The sequence below is a fragment of the Lactuca serriola genome, chromosome 2, assembly GCF_051521515.1.
Source record: "Lactuca serriola cultivar US96UC23 chromosome 2, Lser_US96UC23_V15, whole genome shotgun sequence".
NCBI classification, from domain to species: Eukaryota; Viridiplantae; Streptophyta; class Magnoliopsida; order Asterales; family Asteraceae; genus Lactuca; species Lactuca serriola.
Window position 1 is genome coordinate 31,881,828 of NC_136409.1, and position 21,698 is coordinate 31,903,525.

Below are 21,698 nucleotides of genomic sequence, written 5' to 3' on the forward strand. Positions count from 1 at the left end.
TATGTTTAATACTCTTTATTAAACTATCTTACATACTGTATGTTTCCTTTTAAACTCTTTTACAACTGAGTTTCAAACAAAGGTCTTCCTTATACTTATACTGTCTTATCAAATCAAATACTTTCAAATCGTTTTATAAACTGACATCAAGTCATCATTTCTTAGTATTAAACTTTTCAAAGGTTTTACAAAACTTCTTTTATGCTTTTATATTATCAAATGCATGCCCATATATTTATAGTTATATAAGTAATGTTTAAAGGACTTAGGAAGGCTAGTTCACTTTATTTCCTTTTCCTCGTTTGGATGTTGCTTTAGGGTATCGGTTAGGCGTCCGAATGTCGTCTAAATATTAATTATATATCATGTATACATATATAGACATAAAAGTTTCCTCAGTCATTTCAGTACCTTTGGGTAGCAAAGGCATACTTTTAGTTATACACGTACATTATTAGTAACTATTATAGGTATAGTTAGGAGATACTACTTACCATTCCAAGTAAAAGGAATCACACAAGAGTCAGTTCATTCATGAGTCTATACTAGTACATTACATGTTACATGAATACGTTTACATAGATACGCTTACATAGATACACTTACATGAATACGTTTACATTGATACACTTACATGAATACGCTTACATAAATACGATTACAATACACGATAACAGAACAGACATAACAAGGTGTTATAGCATGGAACAATTTCAGGATCTAACTATACCAACGAATCACAATACATTGTGATAGTTATATTCGGTATACGTGATCATAGTAATGTGGATGTTCGCGGCTTGCAATCATTGCAGGGGTCACGTTTGGTTCCCATAATCTCTTGACAGGGAACGTTTAGCATGGGATCTAGCCATCACATTATGCCTTAACCCTCAATTAAGGCAAAATAGTAGAAAAGTAGTCACTTATTAGAAATACTACAGTACTTACGACAATTACGAAAGGATATAAAACTCCAGTTAATATATAATTAATACCTTTACTATGTGGTATATTCACATGATCGATGAGGTAGATTAGAATAATAATAATATTCGTACAGTCGGGGCTTGGTAGAAGGCTACTTTCAAAACAGTCGGGTCTTGGTAGAAGGCTACTTTCAAAACAATCGGGTCTTGGTAGAAGGCTACTTTCAAAACAGTTGGGTCTTGGTAGAAAGCTACTTTCAAAACAATCGGGACTTGGTAGAAGACTACTTTCAAAACAGTTAGGTCTTGGTAGAAGATTACTTTTTATACTAGTAGGAAATATGGGATTTTCTAGGGTTTTCAAACATTTACCATTACTTACAAACATTTCATACTTATACAAACTTTTCTTCAAACATTTACAAGTCTTTTCTTTACAAGTTTTACAAGACAAAGACACATAAATACTTATGGACTCACCAGCTTTTTGGCTGATACTCGCTTTCAAAATAACTTGTATTCTCAGGTCATAAATAGACAGGTACGACGACCAGTTTTTGTGAAGACGGAGCAGTCGAGACTCGTCTTTTATTTTGAACATTCATTAGGTTGTTTATGATATGAAAGAACACACTTGTAATCAAAATTATACTATTAATGCAATGGATGATGTTGTTGCTTGTTTACTAATTTGCATTGTTGTGATACTTGACATGACGTCCTCCACCCCAGAACGTTTACTCCGTTCTTGGTTTTGGGGTGTGACAGATTGGTATCAGAGCATTGTTTATAGTGAATTGAGTATATCAACTCATAAAAGATATACTAACTATAAATAAAATGGGATTAAAAATACTCTGACCAAGAGTTTATACTTTTAAATAATAAAATATTTAACTAAGTATACGTGCCTGCATTCATACTAAAATCCGTGTCACAATGACAAGAACAAAAGTATTACGATTGTTGAAAATCAGAGGTAAGCTCGGGGATGTATGGTCAGTCCTAGGAGTGGCATAGCCTTATCAACTATGATGGTTTGAGGAGTGATTAGCACATGCCCAAGAATGGTTGTGATGTGCCAACAAGTCTAAAAACTTACCAACATTACCACAATGAGAACATTATAACAGAACCTAAGTCTAAAATACTATGGGAGTATTTTGTGTTACTATAATTACTTACTTGAGAACCAAAAGTAATCTTCATTACGAAGTTGATAGCTGCTAAGTGGATACACTGAGGTTATATGTAACTAGGATGTCATAGACTTAGAATCTGTGAAATTTTTGCTTTACCCCGGTTCCTTGTGAATTTGGAGTTAAGGTCACTTATTTGAAGGCCTATCCTATTTTGATTACATATAACTGGTATGCACTTTACAAATAGTGATGTAACTAATGAAGATTTTCGAATAATTATCTAGATAGTTCGTCTAATAATTATTTTCTTACCCCAATTCTCGCGTAGATAACATGGCTGGACTCGATCGCCACGGCAACCCGTACCTTCCAAACGAAGGTAATGCTGGATGGTTTGGAGAAGAACCTGAGAATGATCATCCAATCCCTTTGAATTATCACCATGTTGAAGACCTTTCGAATGATGATAACTCTGAACCCGAAGTTGAGAACCTACCCCTAGTAGCTCCCATTCCAAATCCTAACCCTCGTCCGGCTTTTCATGACCCGACGCCTCCTTGGGTAGAATGCTTGGAAAGATGGAGCGAAGATCAAGATCAACCTATGCCGTTTAATGGAGACCGAAGCTTCTACAACGTAAACGAAGGGAGCTCAGCAGACAGAGTTCTACTAATCCTGATCCGTAGAGTTGCCCGAAACAAAATTCAGGGCAGGACGGCTCTCCAATGTATCGAAGAGGTTAATGCCAATGCAAGAATGCATACCATTCGCACCAACCGCCTTGATCACACAAGTGAGAGATCTAAGAGAAACCATGAGACCCTGCTACAAGCACTAGCTGAAACCCGATCCGAAGTCATAGAGCTCCGAGTACGCCAGAGGGTGTACGAAAGACACCTGCTTGACATGGAACGTCAAGTGGCTGAACTAAGAGTTCACCAGAGGAATGACCGTCACCAATAGGAAATGATTTACCTTCCTTCCTTGTTAAAGGAATCGTTTTCCTGTCTATGTCCTATGTGGCATTTTTCTATGAAACTACCTTGTACTGTAAGTACTTTAGTTAGGTCTTTATGCTGTCAAAGACTTTTCTACTCCAGATGTGATGTAAGACCTGCGACAAGGTCAATTTTTCCTAACTTATTACATCTTAAACATCAATGATATCGAAAGTTGGCTAAATTCTGTGTCACTCCTTGTTCAAGTACTTTCATCATACCTTCATTGGAGTCTATCTGAAACTTGCTTTAGTCAAGTCTTTGGACTATGGTAATTTAACTCCGGGATCATTTTCAAGCCTCTTTCAAAGGTTGGATCATATTATCCACCAACCAATAATACCTCGGCTTGAACGACAAAACGTCTTGAGACCATTATACGAACTTACTTTTACTCTGTACTAGGACTGCATCATAGGGATGCAGGTCAAACCCCCGAGAACATACTTCTACTCCTTACATGAACGATCGAAATATATCTAAGGTCAACCTTAATCGCTCACGAACTCCTTATCTTTCATGTTACAGAATCATGTCATCACCCGGAAATAGTCAACCGAACAACAAAACCCCTGCCTTTCCTATGGACGTCGCTAATTTCCAAGTCGCAGTTACAGCTACCATGGCAGCTGTCCTTGCAAACCGCAACACTAACAACACAAACAAGGCTAACAAAGGAATTGATAATTCGGATAGTGGTAACGATCCGACAAATCAACAAATAGTAACAGTCGCAAACACCCAAAGCCACAACTCAGAGTTCAATAAACGAAAGCGTCAAGCCCAAAAGGAACGCAAGCAATATGAGGGAACACTCCCAAAGTGTAACAAGTGTAGTTATCATCATAATGGAGCCTGTCGGGTATTGCAATGTATCAACTGCAACACAATGGGACACATTGCCCATTTTTGTGGACCCACCCCCACCACCAGAGCCAGCCAGGGTTGCTATAATTGTGGTGAGACTTGACACTATAAAAGGAATTGCCCGAAAAGGAAGAAAAACGAAAGCACCCGCGTCCATGTAACCCCGACCCAACACATCACTTCCACCACCAATGCTAGTAAAAGCTAGATATGTCACCAATGTGACGAGATTGGACACCTCAAAAAGGATTGTCCAATAACAAAGAACTCCGGCTCAGACGAAAGGATACTAAGGATCATTGCCGCAGGAGAGACTACTCCGGACCCTCGTTAAAGTATCCAAGGCGATCGTTGTAACAGACTTATAAACTGTTTAAAACTAGTGCAACTTGAGTCTTATCTTTTGCGAGACCCCGTCAGTTAAGGGACCTCGTGCTGCGTATACTTGTCTTTTGTAGTATACCTAGTTCGCAACAATAGTTTTGTAGTAAATCTATAGTACTGTAACTCTGTTAAAAGTTGCACTGTTGGGTTTTGTCTGTAACGCCTTTATGATCAAGTCTAATGTCTTTGTTTCCAAGTAAGTCCGACAATATCGTACAACTTGAGTCAATTCTATCCGCGCAATACCAGTATCGTGCGCACATATCTTTCTCCGAAATCGCCTTTCTAGCACAGCCGTCATTCCAGAACTCCGAAGTACTCATGCGTAGAGTACCTCATGTTTCTTATCTGTCCCGAAGAAACCTCAGCAAACCTCCCCGGAGTACCACTCGTATAGTACGTCAAGTTCAAACCAAGGACCCTTACGGTTGATCTATCGCTGAAGATTGTATACACAGGGGTGGTATATAATCAAGGTTCTACAGGTTTAGAATTGATTATTCCACTTTGAAAAGACTTTAGACCAATCTATTTATCAAACAATGACTGTAAATAAGAACAATAAGGTTTCACAAAGAAAAACTTTCATTAAGAATGATAATCTCACAAAGAGATTATCGTTTGCACAAAGCGGCTATTAGGGTTTTTAAAGGGCGTAGAACCTACACAAACCGATACAAAAGAATATATAATACTATTCTAGACAATCCCTACAAATCAGGGATATAAAGCAAACTAATATACGCTAACTATGGAAACAAGATAAATACAAGATCTGTTACAATGCACTGAATAAAGCTATATACACCGAGCTATTGAAATGCTGATGCTGATGCTGAGATATGTACTGATGCTGAAAGATTAATTTCAAACATCATCATATTTCAAGGTTTAACCTTACAATCTCCCCCAATATGATGATGTTCAAAACCAACTAAATTAGAACACCTCTGGACAAGAATTCCTCATACTCAGCTTCAGCTTCTATTTTTACTGGCCAGTAAGGACTATCCAGCAACTCCTGTCTTCTATTCAGCAGCTCCATAGCAATAAGGATGTGAAACTCTCCGGAGAGATTTTGATGACTCATGCACATTTGCCTTAATCCAACGAGATGAGTGGTTGGAGCCCTTGGAATCTCAGTAGTTCGCTGAAAACACATTTTTCTGTTTTTGTTGAGATAGAACATCCCGTGTTCAGGAACTGAGATAAATTTATGCTGAACCGGGTCAACACCGATAGGAAGAGAGTTGTTTATTCCACCAGCACCAAAGTTCAGAGCCAACACATCTTCACCATCAACTTGAAATTTGGTTCTTCAGATTCTAGGAACAGATGAACTTTGGCCTTGATGTTGTGGTCGTTCTTTAGGAACAAGGTCCAAACGCTGAACTTTCTTGATCAGCAGATGAAGAGCACATGTCAGTTCAGAGGAGAGAGCTGAAGTTTGCTTGGATGCTAATTCGAGTAATTCCATCCATTCAGAATATCCATATTTGATTAGCTCATCCCTCTTGACAACTTCAGTGTATGGATGTTGTGGACCTTGACGAGTGATCAGCAACGTAAGAATTTTCTCATTGCATGGTTTGGAAGCTTTAACTTTGATGATTTTATCACTACACACTCGTCGTCTAAGAACATCTTGAAACCTCTTTCGATCAATCCTGTCTAGAACACTATCAGTCTTAGGCTTACTGCTGCTAGGAGGAGGCTGAGAAGATTGAGATTTGGACTGAAATTCTAAGAATTTCTGCATTTGAGCTTCAAAAGATCCTTTTGCCTGAAGCTTATGCTGGATGAGAGATTCATCAGCTTGAGCAGTATTCTTTAGAAGCTGAGCTTGATTGGCTTCATCAAGAATTTGCTTAACTTGATCAGGAGACATGTTCCATTCAGCCGCCAAATTTGATATACTGACTATGGACTTAGGTTTCTTGCAGGACAGAGAAGTATCAGTGTGTGAAGGACCCAAGTCAGTATCTGCTGCCTTGCGCTTGCGAGATAGAGGGTGCGTATCTTCACTAGCAACGTCTGAATCTTCTCCTTGGACCGGAATAATGGGATCAATAAATTTCATGTCTGGCCTTTGACATTCGTTATCAAGTTCATCTTAAACTTCTTCTTGGACTGGAATAGAGGGATCAATGAAGTTCATATCTAGTATTTGACATTCATCATCTCTTTCATCATCATGCTCACTATCTTCAACAAGCTTTTCAGTATCTGCTGGACTATTAGGCTCCGTAGAATCAGACTCGTGCATCGGCTTTGGTGACTTAGTCTGAACTAAAGTGTTGTCAACATATTCAGTGTCTCTCTCTTTTGGATCATCATCAGTATTATCATTAGTATCAGTATCTCCCCCTTTTTTGAGCATCATCAGTTTGGGGGCTAGAGGAAGGAGTATGCAAGAGAACTCCCTTTAGCTGATGAACATCAGCCTCAATGTGTAGAAGACGCTGACTCATGTCCCGAGTCAGTGTCAGAAGTTCATTAAATGCTGAGGCTGGAATATGAAGGAATGAAGTACCTGGAGCTGCTTGTGAGTGTGGTTGCGTCCCCGGAGAAGGTTGGTCCCCCTGGGGTAGATTCTCCCCCTGGGAGGGATGCTCCCCCTGAAATGGTTGCTCCCCCTGAATCAGTGGTTCCTCTTGAGCTGAGTGAACTTTCTCAGTGATAGAGACAGTATGATGAGAAAGTTGAGGGGAGAAATGACCACCATCTTGTGGTTCAGCTTCTTGATCGGCATGATCTTCATGTCTAACAACGCAAATTTTTCAAACAAATTTTTTATTTTAAAAATAAAGTATTTCCATTCAAAACAAGGCATAAATAATTTAAGTTTCATGTCAAATACAAATTGTCTAAATCCCAAGATCATAAAAACATCCTTCAGTGTGTATTGATCACGCCGGCGCCTTCCCACGGTCCTCGCTAGTACCTGAAACACATGCATAACAACTGTAAGCATAAATGCTTAGTGAGTTCCTCAATATACAACTTACGCACATACACCTTTCCAGGCCCTGACCTATCGGTCCATGTGTCTCAGGGGACTTCCGTCCCTGCTAGGTAAACCTTCCGGTTTTACCCACGCCGACCTTCCGGTCCATCACACAACATATTGCCTTCCGGCCCATAACATATTGCCTTCCGGCCCATAATATAATCGCCTTCCGGCCCATAACATACATAGCACGTATAACAAACAGCTTACCACATATAGCATACATATCACATATCATATCTGACCTTCCGGTCACACAGTCAAACCCTTCCGGGTACAGTATAGTGAGAAGACTCACCTCGTGAATGCTGAAAGCTAGCAAATCCTGAAATCACTCGTGCACAATCCGACGAGCTACAACCTCCCTATAACATCACATATCTCTCATTAACACTTATATCTTCTAAGTGTGACTATCCCTAAGAAGTCAGACTTAGGTCAACTCTGGTCAACGGTCAACGGTCAACGGTCAACGGTCAACTCGACCGGACTCGGCGAGTGCCATGGCGACTCGGCGAGTCTGGACGTCCTCCAACTCTCTGAGATTCCCTATCTACTCGTCGAGTATCCTCCTTGACCCGACAAGTTACTCCTGGAAGAATCGCGGGGCCACCCCGACTCAACTCGCCGAGTCTGAAGAACAACTCGACGAGTCCCAGTTAATCTTCAAGCTACTCGCCAAGTCTTTTCATCGAACTCGGCGAGTCCATGCCATGCAACCGCTCAAACTGCATCCTAAGGTCAGAACTGCTTCGACCATTCCTAGGTCTGGCCTTCCTAGGCTGATCCATCACGTAAAGTCCTCATTTCAGTTCTCATGATACACCATATGATTCATAATTTACATTTTGACCTAAGGCATAAGGATTCCAATCCAAAACCTTCATCAATTCCCGAAATGCACAGACATGGGACATTCTGGACCTCCAAAGGTCCCAATACAGGGTTACAATCGATTAGGGGACTAGGGTAACATTCAATCTATTCACAAAAAGGGTTCCATAACCTTAATTCCATAATCACATCAACATAGCAGAGTTTACTCGAATTCTTACCTGGATGATGTATTCTCTGTGTCCCCAATCCTCAGAATGTGACTCTCTTGCTGTTCCTTTAGCCAATCCCTTCTCTTCCTTGCACAACAACTCTTCTATAATCAACAATGGCCTATAATCCTTGCTCCAGATGCACACAATCGATTTAGGGTTCCTCTCAGAAGGCTAAAATGAACAATGACGGCCAATGAGTCCTTTTTATACGTCCCAAACCTGAACGGTTAGGGTTTTCGCTAAACAGCGTAGACTCGCCGAGTCCATATCTGGACTCGTCGAGTCCAGTCGCGATCCCGCGACCAAGTCTGTGATCCTACTCGGCGAGTCTAGGCTCCAACTTGCCGAGTCCCCTCTTAAATCACCCCAAAAACATAATTTAACAATACCTGAGATTCCGGGCTGTTACAACTCTCCCCCACTATGATTAGACTTCGCCCTCGAAGTCTCACTCTGAAAATAGTTCCGGATGCTGCTCCCGCATCTCACGTTCCGGCTCCCAAGTCATTTCCGATCCCTTACGGTGTTGCCACTGAACCAACACCAGAGGTACCTCCTTGTTCCTCAGAACCTTGATCTTCCGATCCCTGATGGCCACTGGTCTCTCAGCATAATTCAGGCTCGCATCCACCTGAATATCCTCCAATGGAACCACTGCCAACTCATCGGCTATGCACTTCCTCAATTGCGACACATGAAAAGTGTTGTGCATCTGTCCCAACTCCGCTGGCAACTCCAACCGATAGGCTACCCGGCCTATCCTTGCAATCACACGAAATGGCCCAATATACCGGGGCCCCAACTTGCCCCTCTTCCTGAATCGAATCACTCCTTTCCAAGGAGAGACCTTCAGGAGAACGAAGTCGCCGACTTGAAACTCAAGCTCGGATCGGCGCCTGTCTGCATAACTCTTCTGTCGGCTCTGGGCGGTCAATAACCTCTGTCTAACTTGTTGAATCTGCTCTGTCGTCTGAAGCACGATCTCTGTGCTACCCATCACTCTCTGTCCCACCTCTCCCCAGCAAATGGGGGTCCGACACCTCCTACCATACAACAGCTCAAAAGGTGGCATACCAATGCTCGAATGATGGTTGTTGTTGTAGGAAAACTCTGCTAAGGGGAATTATGCATCCCAGCTACCCCCGAAGTCTAACACACACGCTCGAAGCATGTCCTCCAGCGTCTGAATCGTCCGCTCGCTCTGACCGTCTGTCTGGGGATGATATGCGGTACTAAAATGCAATTTAGTACCCAGCTCCTCATCAAATTTCTTCCAGAACCTGGAAGTGAAGCGCACATCACGGTCCGAAACAATCGAGATTGGCACTCCATGTCGAGATACCACTTCTCTCACATATATCTCCGCCAACTTCTCCGCTGAAGAACTCTCGCTGATGGCAAGGAAGTGTGCACTCTTCGTCAACCTATCCACAATCACCCAAATTGCATCAACTCCCCTGGCAGTCCTCGGCAATTTGGTGATGAAATCCATAGTGATCTGTTCCCACTTCCACTCGGGGATCTCCAATGGCTGTAACTTGCCATGCGGTCTCTGGTGCTCGGCCTTAACCCTACGGCAGGTCAAGCACCTCTCAACGAACCATGCAACGTCCCTCTTCATACAGCGCCACCAATACTCTTTCCTCAAATCCAAATACATCTTCGTAGCACCGGGATGGATCGAGAATTTCGATCTATGAGCCTCTTCCATCAAAGTAATACGCGTACCGCCCACGAACGGTACCCAGATCCGACCCTGAAACGTCAGAAGCCCTCGTCCATCCTTAACGAACTCTGAAATTAACCCAACGACCCGCTCTTTCTTCTGTATCTCTGGTCGTACAGCCTCGGCCTGTGCCCCACGAATAGCATCCAATACTGGAGTCATCACAGTCAGTCTCAAGCATACATCTCGCAATGGAGTGCTCTCCGCCCTGCGGCTCAACGCGTCGGCTACCACATTAGCCTTGCCTGGGTGGTACAGGATCTCACAATCATAATCCTTGACCACATCTAACCACCTCCTCTGTCGCATATTTAGGTTGGGCTGATCCATCAAATACTTCAAGCTCTTATGGTCCGTGTATATCGTACATCGAACCCCATACAGGTAGTGACGCCAAATCTTGAGAGCGAACACTACTGCCCCCAACTCTAAATCATGCGTGGGATATCTCGCCTCATGAGGCTTCAGCTGCCTCGACGCATAAGCTATCACATGACCCCTCTGCATCAACACTGCACCCAGTCCCGAAATCGATGCGTCGCAATATACTACAAAATCTTCCATCCCTTCCGGGAGAGCTAATACCGGGGCTTCGCACAACCTCTGGCGAAGTGTCTCAAAGGAGGTCTACTGCTCGGGCCCCCATGAGAATGCAACACCCTTCCGGGTCAATCTGGTGAGTGGCACTGCGATCTTGGAGAAATCCTTAATGAATCTCCGATAATACGCTGCCAACCCAAGGAAGCTCCTGATCTCATAGGGTGACTTCGGCACCTCCCAAATCATCACCGCCTCAACCTTGGCCGGATCAACCAATATCCCTTTCTGATTAACAACATGTCCTAGAAATTGGACCTCCCGCAACCAGAAGTCACATTTGGAGAACTTTGCATAAAGCTTCTCCGACCTCAATACCTCAAGGACCTCCCTCAAATGCTCCTCATGCTGCTCTCTAGATCTCGAATACACCAGAATGTTGTCGATAAATACAATCACTGACCGATCCAACATCGGCCTGCATACCCTGTTCATGAGATCCATGAACACAGCCGGGGGATTGGTGAGCCCGAAAGGCATCACCACAAACTCATAATGCCCATATCGCGTCCTAAACGCTGTCTTCTGGACATCCTCATCCCGCACTCTCACCTGATGGTACCCTGACCTCAGATCGATCTTGGAAAACCAAGATGCTCCCTGCAACTGATCGAATAAATCATCGATCCTCGGTAACGGGTAACGGTTCTTGACCGTCAACTTGTTCAACTCCCGGTAATCAATGCACATCCGGTGTGAACCATCCTTCTTCTTGACGAACAGAATAGGTGCTCCCCATGGCGAGCTGCTCGGCCGAATGAATCCCTTCCCCAGCAACTCCTGGAGCTGCGAGGACAACTCTTGCATCTCTGGAGGTGCAAGACGATAAGGCACCTTAGCAATAGGCGCGGCCCCCGGAACTAGATCGATACCAAACTCTACTTGCCTCACAGGAGGTACTCCCGGCAGCTCCTCGGGGAAAACATCTGGAAACTCACGCACCACAGGGACCTCCTCAACTGACTTCGGTCTCTCGGAAACCTCCTGCGTATCCATCACATACGCCACAAAACCCTTACAACCCTGCTGTAGACACTGCCTCGCCCTAGCGGCCGAACAAAAAGCTGATCCCGAACGGGTACCCTCGCCGTACACCGAAAGAACTCCCCCACTATGGTCTCGTATAGTCACCAGCTGACGCTCACAGTCGATGACAGCGTCGAATCGGCTCAACCAGTCCATGCCCACGATGACACAGACATCACCCATCGCAATAGGAATCAGGTCAATCGGGAATTCGACCCCGAAAATCTCTAACACGCATCCCCGGAGAACCTCCGTGGCACAAATCACTCTCTCGTCAGCTATAGAAACCCTCAGAGGCCGACTCAACGACTCACGACTAACGCTGATATGCTGACTAAAGGCTAAAGATACGAAGGATCTACTCGCACCCGAGTCAAATAACACTAAGGCAGGCATAGAGTTCACAAGGAAAGTACCTACGCATATAATAACATAAGCATAACGTCTCGACATTAAAAATAAATACATGAATTACAGCATACCTGCCACAACATCGGGCGTAGCACGGACCTTATACGCAGTCAGCTGAAAGGCTCTCCCCCGAGCCCTCGGGGCCTCGGCCTTCACCGGTCGAGTCGCAGTAGCTCTGGCAGCAGGTGCAGATCCCTGAAGAAGCTGAGGGCACTCGGCCTTCCTATGGCCTATCTGGTTGCAATGAAAACAAACCGTAAACCCCTTGGGGCACTCCCTAGCAATGTGCCCCTCCTTGCCACACTTGTAGCAAGCACCAGATCGACATGCCCCATCATGACCCTTGCCGCACTTTCCGCAAGTGCGGCCCTTCGAACCTCCTGTCCTCGAATCGGTGGACTTTATTTGCTTGGCTGCCGGCTGGGACTGAGCCGGTCGCCGGTCCACCCGCTGAGACTCGGCCTCCTCCCTGGCCTGGGTCTCAAACTCGATCTCGCGCTTCATGGCATTCGCCTGAAGCTCAGCAAAAGTATGGTAGGTGGAGTTTGACACAAACTCCCAGATATCCCTCCTCAACACTCCCAAGTACCGGCTCATCCGAGCCTGATCAGTGGACACCAGCTCGGGGCAGAACATCGCCCTCTCATGAAACTTCCGCGTGATCGCCGCAACCGAATCAGTACCCTGCTTGAGGGTTAAGAACTCCTGAACCAATCGTTCCCTCTCCACCGGGGGAACGTACTCGTCCCTGAACATAGCAGTAAACCCCTCCCATGTTACTGTTGTAATCTCTGCCAAAGTGAAGTTCGCCGTCACGAACTTCCACCAGTCCTTCGCTCCCAGACGGAGCTGGTTCAAAGCGAACCGTACCCTCAGGTGCTCCGGGCATGAACAAGTGTAGAAGCACCCCTCTATATCCGCGATCCACCTCATCGCAGCAATCGGATCCTGCGTCCCATCGAACTCTGGTGGCTTCGTGTTGCTGAACTCTCAGAACAGCAACGAGTCACCCCCCTGTGGCCTAGCAGCGGCCACAGCTGCGGTAGCTGCAGTGGTTGCAGCCTCAGTCAATGCGGCGTACCGCTCATCAAACGTCTCCATCAGGGTGGTCTTAATAGACCCAAACATCTCCGGGATCTCAGCCTGGATCGCCGCCGCTACCTCCTCGTGAATCATCTGACGAATCTCCTCGTCACTCACACCGCTCGAACTCGCTCCGTGGCGTGGTCTAACCATGATGTCTCTGAAATACAACACAAAACTATCAGAGACTCCATCGAGTGTAATCGCACTCGATAACGCAACCCTACTCAATCTCCGATATCCAGGGATTCTTACTTGGGTCTCCCACTGACCCGGTGTCTTCGGTAGTACGGGCCCAATACTACCGACCACACCGCATCAGCATTCATCCCAAATCTTCCTCCCCAAACCCCGGATAGTGAGTACTCTACTTCTGTTATGCACTATCTACCCGCACCCTAGCAAAGCATCTCATATCGGCAAACTTCCCTAGACTAAGTCATCACAAATCAGGCCACTCTAGTCCTATCATGAATACCTAGTCTTCTAGCATGCATAACAATTCATATCATATAATATTGTAAGGTATTTTGGGGATCTTTACCGTTCGGGCACTGACTGATCGTACACACTGCTTCTTTCTTGTTCACCACAAAATCATTCATAAAAGTTTATGCCTTTATTTGTAAAAGTTTTCCTCAAATCCTCGGTTTGAGTTCAGTTACGCCCGAAGGTGCACCCGAATCCCTCAAACCAAGGCTCAGATACCAATTGTAACAACGCAAATTTTTCAAACAAATTTTTCATTTTAAAAATAAAGTATTTCCATTCAAAACAAGGCATAAATAATTTAAGTGTCATGTCAAATAAAAATTGTCTAAATCCCAAGATCATAAAAACATCCTTCAGTGTGTATCGATCACGCCGGCGCCTTCCCACGGTCCTCGCTAGTACCTGAAACACATGCATAACAACTGTAAGCATAAATGCTTAGTGAGTTCCCCAATATACAACTTACGCACATACGCCTTTCCAGGCCCTGACCTATCGATCCATGTGTCTCAGGGGACTTCCGTCCCTGCTGGGTAAACCTTTCGGTCCTACCCACGCCGACCTTCCGGTCCATCACACAACATATTGCCTTCCGGCCCATAACATATTGCCTTCCGGCCCATAATATAATCGCCTTCCGGCCCATAACATACATAGCACGTATAACAAACAGCTTACCACATATAGCATACATATCACATATCATATCTGACCTTCTGGTCACACAGTCAAACCCTTCCGGATACAGTATAGTGAGAAGACTCACCTCGTGAATGCTGAAAGCTAGCAAATCCTGAAATCACTCGTGCACAATCCGACGAGCTACAACCTCCCTATAACATCACATATCTCTCATTAACACTTATATCTTCTAAGTGTGACTATCCCTAAGAAGTCAGACTTAGGTCAACTCTGGTCAACGGTCAACGATCAACGGTCAACTCGACCGGACTCGGCGAGTGCCATGGCGACTCGGCGAGTCTGGACGTCCTCCAACTCTCTGAGATTCCCTATCTACTCTTCGAGTATCCTCCTTGACCAGACGAGTTACTCCTGGAAGGATCGCGGGGCCACCCCGACTCAACTCGCCGAGTCTGAAGAACAACTCGACGAGTCCCAGTTAATCTTCAAGCTACTCGCCGAGTCTGTTCATCGAACTCGGCGAGTCCATGCCATGCAACCGCTCAAACTGCATCCTAAGGTCAGAACTGCTTCGACCATTCCTAGGTCTGGCCTTCCTAGGCTGATCCATCACGTAAAGTCCTCATTTCAGTGCTCATGATACACCATATGATTCATAATTTACATTTTGACCTAAGGCATAAGGATTCCAATCCAAAACCTTCATCAATTCCCGAAATGCACAGACATGGGACATTCTGGACCTCCAAAGGTCCCAATACAGGGTTACAATCGATTAGGGGACTAGGGTATCATTCAATCTATTCACAAAAAGGGTTCCATAACCTTAATTCCATAATCACATCAACATAGCAGAGTTTACTCGAATTCTTACCTGGATGATGTATTCTCTGTGTCCCCAATCCTCAGAATGTGACTCCCTTGCTGTTCCTTTAGCCAATCCCTTCTCTTCCTTGCACAACAACTCTTCTATAATCAACAATGGCCTATAATCCTTGCTCCAGATGCACACAATCGATTTAGGGTTCTTCTCAGAAGGCTAAAACGAACAATGACGGCCAATGAGTCCTTTTATACGTCCCAAACCTGAACGGTTAGGGTTTTCGCTAAACAGCGTAGACTCGCCGAGTCCATATCTGGACTCGTCGAGTCCAGTCGCGATCCCGCGACCAAGTCTGTGATCCTACTCGGCGATTCTAGGCTCCAACTCGCCGAGTCCCCTCTTAAATCACCCCAAAAACATAATTTAACAATACCTGAGATTCCAGGCTGTTACATCATGGTTACCATCAGCTCCTTCATCAGTATCAGCGGTGAGTGAAGGAACAGTGTATGGATTTGCAATCCATTCACTCATCCTATTAGAGATGCCGATGTCAGTTGCCAACGGATCATCTTGATACATTCGAATTGACATGCGAGGGCATTGGATGGGATTTCCAGGGTGTGAGAAGTAATCTGCAGCAAAAAATTTATCGAGCACAAGAGCAATCCAGCGTGGAAAGGGGACGTGATCAGCGCGTACATTCGCACGAAGAAGTTGAACAAGTTGATCAAAGAAGAAAGCTCCATAATCAAGTCTTTTATTGAGAAGAAGTGAGCAGACGACTTGTTGCTCATAAGTGCTCAGTATATCACCACTTCGAGACTTATAACCCACACATTTGCACAGAGCACCGGTGAAGAATTTCCATCATGGGGTCATACATTGACGCAGAATAAGAGCTGATCGAGCACCAGCCTTTGAGTGATCGTATCCCAGTTGATCGAATAGACGTCGACAGCGTTCAATAGGAGGAAGTTCAGAGAAGGGTTCAAAGATTGGTAACCTGAGTGCAGCACTAAGGAGGTCAGCGGTAATAAAGACTGAGTGTCTTCCACGGCCAATAGTCCCGATGATGACATTGTTTTCATCATTGACTGTTGCAGTGTAGTAGAACTCACAGACTTGTTCAGGAAAGAACTCTGATGGAACGTCGTTGATTGCGTATCGGAGTCGGCATGAGGCTAAGAAGTTAACAAAGTCATCAAGTCCAAGACCTCGATGAACATCTGGAATTTCAGGATTGAAGACAACGTTGGTGGCTTTGATGTATATTGGAAGAGGAGGAGAGTTTGGGGCAAGGATTACCCTTCGTGAAGTAGAGGAGAAAGTGAATAGTGATGCCGCCATTAAAGAATGTTAGGAATCTAGGGTTTTGAAAATAAGCGGAGGAAATTTGAATTGTGGAAGGAAGGTTTGAAATAGGGTTGGAAAGAGGTTTAAATATGGAATAAAACGGGCTTTTAAAAGGCATGATTATCATCTTCAAAAATAATTGCGTATCGTAACAACCTGTCAAATCAGAAAAATAACCGTTGGGTAAAAAAAGAGCCATTGGACAGAAGATGAAACGACAATCAGTGTCTGCGGAAGCGCTGAAATCAGTGTCATAAGAGTTACATGCTGAGAATGGTTCTCTGTTAATTCAAGATACAACTTGCTTGATTTAGGCTAGCAAGGAGGTTGGTGTGTGTGATAGATACTAGTTACATTATCTAACCATCGGCACAGAGTGTTGTGTCTTTATCAGTGAGTGGTTTATCTTACTGAATCATTAGATGCTGAGTGAGAAGAAGGTAAAGAGAGGATTGTTGCGTGTGATAGACCTTGGTGTTTTGATCTAACCATCGGCAAAGATTGTTAGCTTCTCATCAGCGTGTGTTTTGTCACACTGAATCACGGAATCAGTGTAAGATTGGTAAGAAGAGATAGTTGCGTGTGATAGATCTTGGTGTTTTGATCTAACCATCGGCAAAGATTATTAGATTCTCATCAGTGTGTGTTTTGTCATACTGAATCACGGAATCAGTTGTAAGATTGGTAAGAAGAGATAGTTGCGTGTGATAGAGATCTTGGTGTTTTGATCTAACCATCGGCAAAGAGTGTCAAGTTGTTATCAGTGTATGGTTTAATACAGTGAATCATTTAACTTTAGTTTAGAAGATTTGAAGAAGAGATAGAGATAGGAGATCAAACCAAGTACTTAGTATGCAAATATCATCAGCATGTCATCATCAGCAAAATGTACATCAGCTTATAATACAATACCAAACATTAGCAAAACTAATTACAAAGTGATCATTTCAAGTTCTCCAATAATGTAAGCATTTGATTGAGAATCCAGTGCCTTGGTGAAGATATCAGCTAGTTGTTCTGAAGTCTTGACATGTTCAACAACAATCTTGCCCTTCTCAACATTATCTCTGATGAAGTGATGTCTGATTTCGATATGCTTTGTCTTTGAGTGCTGAACAGGGTTTTGTGTGATCTGAATGGTACTGGTGTTATCACAGTATATGGGAGTCTTAGAGAACTTGATCCCATAGTCTAGAAGATGATTCTGGATCCATAGGAGCTGAGCACAACATCTTCCAGCTGCAACATACTCAGCTTCTGCAGTCGAGATGGCTACTGATGTTTGCTTTTTGCTAGACCAGCTGATGAGACGATTTCCAAGGAAATGACATCCACCTGACGTACTCTTCTTGTCTAAGTTGCATCCTGCATAGTCTGAATCAGTGTATCCAAAAAGTTCAAATGCTGAGTCACGAGGATACCACAGTGCTAAGTTCTGAGTCCTCTTCAAGTATCGAAAAATACGTTTGACGGCCATGAGATGAGACTCCTTTGGATTAGCTTGGAATCGAGCACAGAGAATGGTTCCAAACATGATATCAGGACGACTTGCAGTGAGATACAGAAGAGATCCAATCATTCCTCGATAAAGAGAGTGATTGACATCAGTTCCAGTTGGATCAGCGTGCATTTTATCAGTCTTGGACACAGGAGTAGAGGCTGGTTTGCAGTCACTGAGAGAATACTTAACAAGCAAGTCAGAAATATATTTACTTTGGCAAATAGAGATACTTGATCTTTGTTGCTGAACTTCAAGACTTAAGAAAAAGGTCATCTTCCCCATCATGCTCATTTCGAACCTTTGAGACATGATCTCTGCAAATTCCTTGCTCAGCATCTCATTTGGAGAGCCAAAAATGATGTCATAGACATAAATTTGAACAAGAATCATGTATGAGCCTTTGTTTTTGATGAAGAGAGTGTTGTCAATTGCTCCTTGTCTGTATCCATTTTCAAGAAGATACGATGTCAGCGTCTCATACCAAGCCCTAGGAGCTTGCTCCAGTCCATAAACAGCTTTGTCTAGTCGGTATACATAATCCGGGTGATCTTTGTCAACAAAGCCTGGGGGCTGACTAAGGAATACTTCTTCTTCTAACACACCATGAAGGAATGTTGTCTTCACATCCATCTGATAAACAATGAAATTCATATAGGATGCGTATGCAAGAAACAGTCTGATTGCTTCAATGCGAGCAACTGGAGCAAAGGTTTCCCCGTAGTCGATGGATTCGATTTGAGTGAACCCTTGAGCAACAAGCCTTGCTTTGTTGCGAATAATGATGCCATCTTTATCAACCTTGTTGCGATAGACCCAGCGTGTTCCGGTGATGGTCTTTCCTGATGGTCTAGGAACAAAAGTCCAAACCTTGTGCCTTTCAAACTCATTCAGCTCATCTTGCATGGCTTTAATCCAGTCAGCGTCTTGAAGAGCTGAGTGTATCTTGTCAGGTAAGATCATTGAAACAAAGTTAACATACATATAGAAATTATTAGATACACGAGATCTGGTTCGGACACCATCATGAAGATTCCAAATAATTTGATCAACAGGGTGATCTCGATGTACAGGAGCTGATACTGATTCCAATGGATTTGACGCTGACGAGTTATTACTGAGAGGGGCATCAGTTGCAGGAGAATCTTCAGCTTCAAGGGTTTCATCAGCATCTGACGAATTAGTTGATGATCTAACTGCAGTATCTTTATTCAAGGAACTTGGAACTGGGATGATAGAGTCAGAAATGGTAGCTTCATCTTCAGCATGAGGTACTTCATCATATGGGCAAGAGAGAAGCTCTTCAAAAATAGAGGGAGAATGAGAGACCTTTTCATCAGTGTATGATTCCTCATCAAACTTCACATGAATGGATTCTTCAATGCACTGCCTATTCACATGAAAGACACGAAAAGCCTTTGAAATAAATGAGTACCCAACAAAAATACCTTTGTCAGCCTTAGGCTCAAATTTTGATCTTGGGTCACGCTGATTAAGAATATAACAAATACATATGAACACGTGAAAGAAGGATACGTCTGGCTTTCGACCTTTTAGCATTTCATATGGTGTCTTCTTGTGAATCCTGTGAATTAGAGATCGATTCTGAGTATAGCATGCTGTATTAACAGCTTCAACCCAAAACGACATAGGAAGACCAGCATGAATCATTAAGGTTCTTCCTGCCTCAATCAGCGTTCTATTTCTTCATTCAGCAACTCCATTTTGTTGAGGAGTACGAGGAGCTGAGAAGTTTTGCCCAATGCCTTTATGATCACAAAATTCTTCAAGAGTTGAATTCCGAAACTCAGTGCCATGATCACTTCTTAGTTGCTTAACTTTGAGACCCGTCAGTGTCTCATTTATACGAATCAGTGAGATAATTTCCTGTGTAGCATGACTCTTCTTCTTCAGGAAAACCACCCATGTAAATCGAGTGAACTCATCCACAACCACTAGAGTACACTTATTTCCTCCTTGAGAACGAACAGGAATGGGTCCAAACAAGTCCATGTGTAGTAAATGAAGAGGAATAGATATGCTAGAACATGACTTGGGTTTAAATGATGACATGGTTTGTTTTCCTTATTCACATGCTGAGCACATCTTGTCTTTTACAACGCTGAATTTGGGAAGACCTCTAACTAGATCTTGATTGGATATTTTGGATAGATTCTTAAAGTTCAAATGAGAGAACCTTTTGTGCCAAATCCAACTGAGATTAGTTTGAGACTTTGTAAAGAAGCATTGCATCAGCGCCGTGTCACTTGAGAACATGTCAAGAACATATATATCATCTTTTCTACTTGCTGAAAGTACGATGTTCTTGTCAGTGTTAACAACTCTTCCTTCCTTCTTTGTAAAGTGAACTTCATAATCAGCATCACACAATTGGCTGATGGAGATAAGATTGTGTTTGAGACCCTTTACATATGAAACGTTTTGAAAAATCACGTTATTGCACTTGATATTTCCATATCCTTTAGTGAATCCCTTTCCATTGTCTCCGTATGTTACTGCAGGACCAGTTTTCTTTACATAATCTTCCAGGAGAGACTTGGATCCTGTCATATGTCTTGAGCATCCACTATCTAAGTACCAAAGATGTTCCTGACCCTGCAGTGCTGAGAAACTAGTTAGAACACACTGACCCATTCGAAGATGGGTCATTCACAAAGTTATTTGATAATAAGTTATAACACTCTTTAGGAAGACAGTTTAAAGAATTTGACTTAAGAGTCCATTTTTCATTTCTAACTTTAATGTTATCAGCTCTTAAAGATGTTTCATCGAATGAGCATTCACTGAGTCCCTTTGTTTATCATCTGTAACAAACTCTAGTACCAAAGTTCTTCTTGGTGAGCATATTTCTAGACTTAACACATTTAGACTTGTAAGATTCACCAAGTGAACTTTGAGTCCCTTTGTTTATCATTGAATCACAACTGAATTCAGTGGCAGATAAAATATGATCAGTGACAGATGCGGAGCTGACATCAGTATCTGATTTGGACATGTTCACAGAAGCATTGCAATCAGGAAAATGTTTAAGTTGTTCATGAACAGCGTGAAACACTCCATTTGAGATAGGGAAGGCAATAATATACTCAGAGAGAGGAGTTGGTCTCACAAGATGTGCAGGGTAAGAGGTTGGATCAATTTTGATAATTTCAACATCGCACTCAGTGACACCATTAGAGTTAGTAACACAGTATTCATCAATTAGACTCTGATTAATAAAAGAGTTACTGACCAACTTGTTTTTGAAATTGTTTTTCACCTCATTCATGGAATAAAATTCAGATTCTTTTTCTTGTGATTTAAAAACTTTTTCAGCTTCTGCAAAATTACCCCCAAGAATTTTTTCACATGAATGTGGAATTTGAGAAGAAATAATATAATTAGCATTTTTGTGAGATTTTGCCCAAATTTGGAGCACAGTTTGTTCTTTGATCAACAGATCTTTAACATTATCAATTTCAGCGGACAAAGATGAGTTTGACAAACTAGTGATTCTAAGATTTTCCTGAGTGGAATCAATAATGTTATTTTTCCCTTTCTTATTAGTACCATGCTTTTTATCAGCGTCTGATCTTTTTGAAAATTTTCCACCCATCTTCTTCTGAAACTTTGAGAAGTTTCGGCCTAATTTCTCAAAAGTCTTT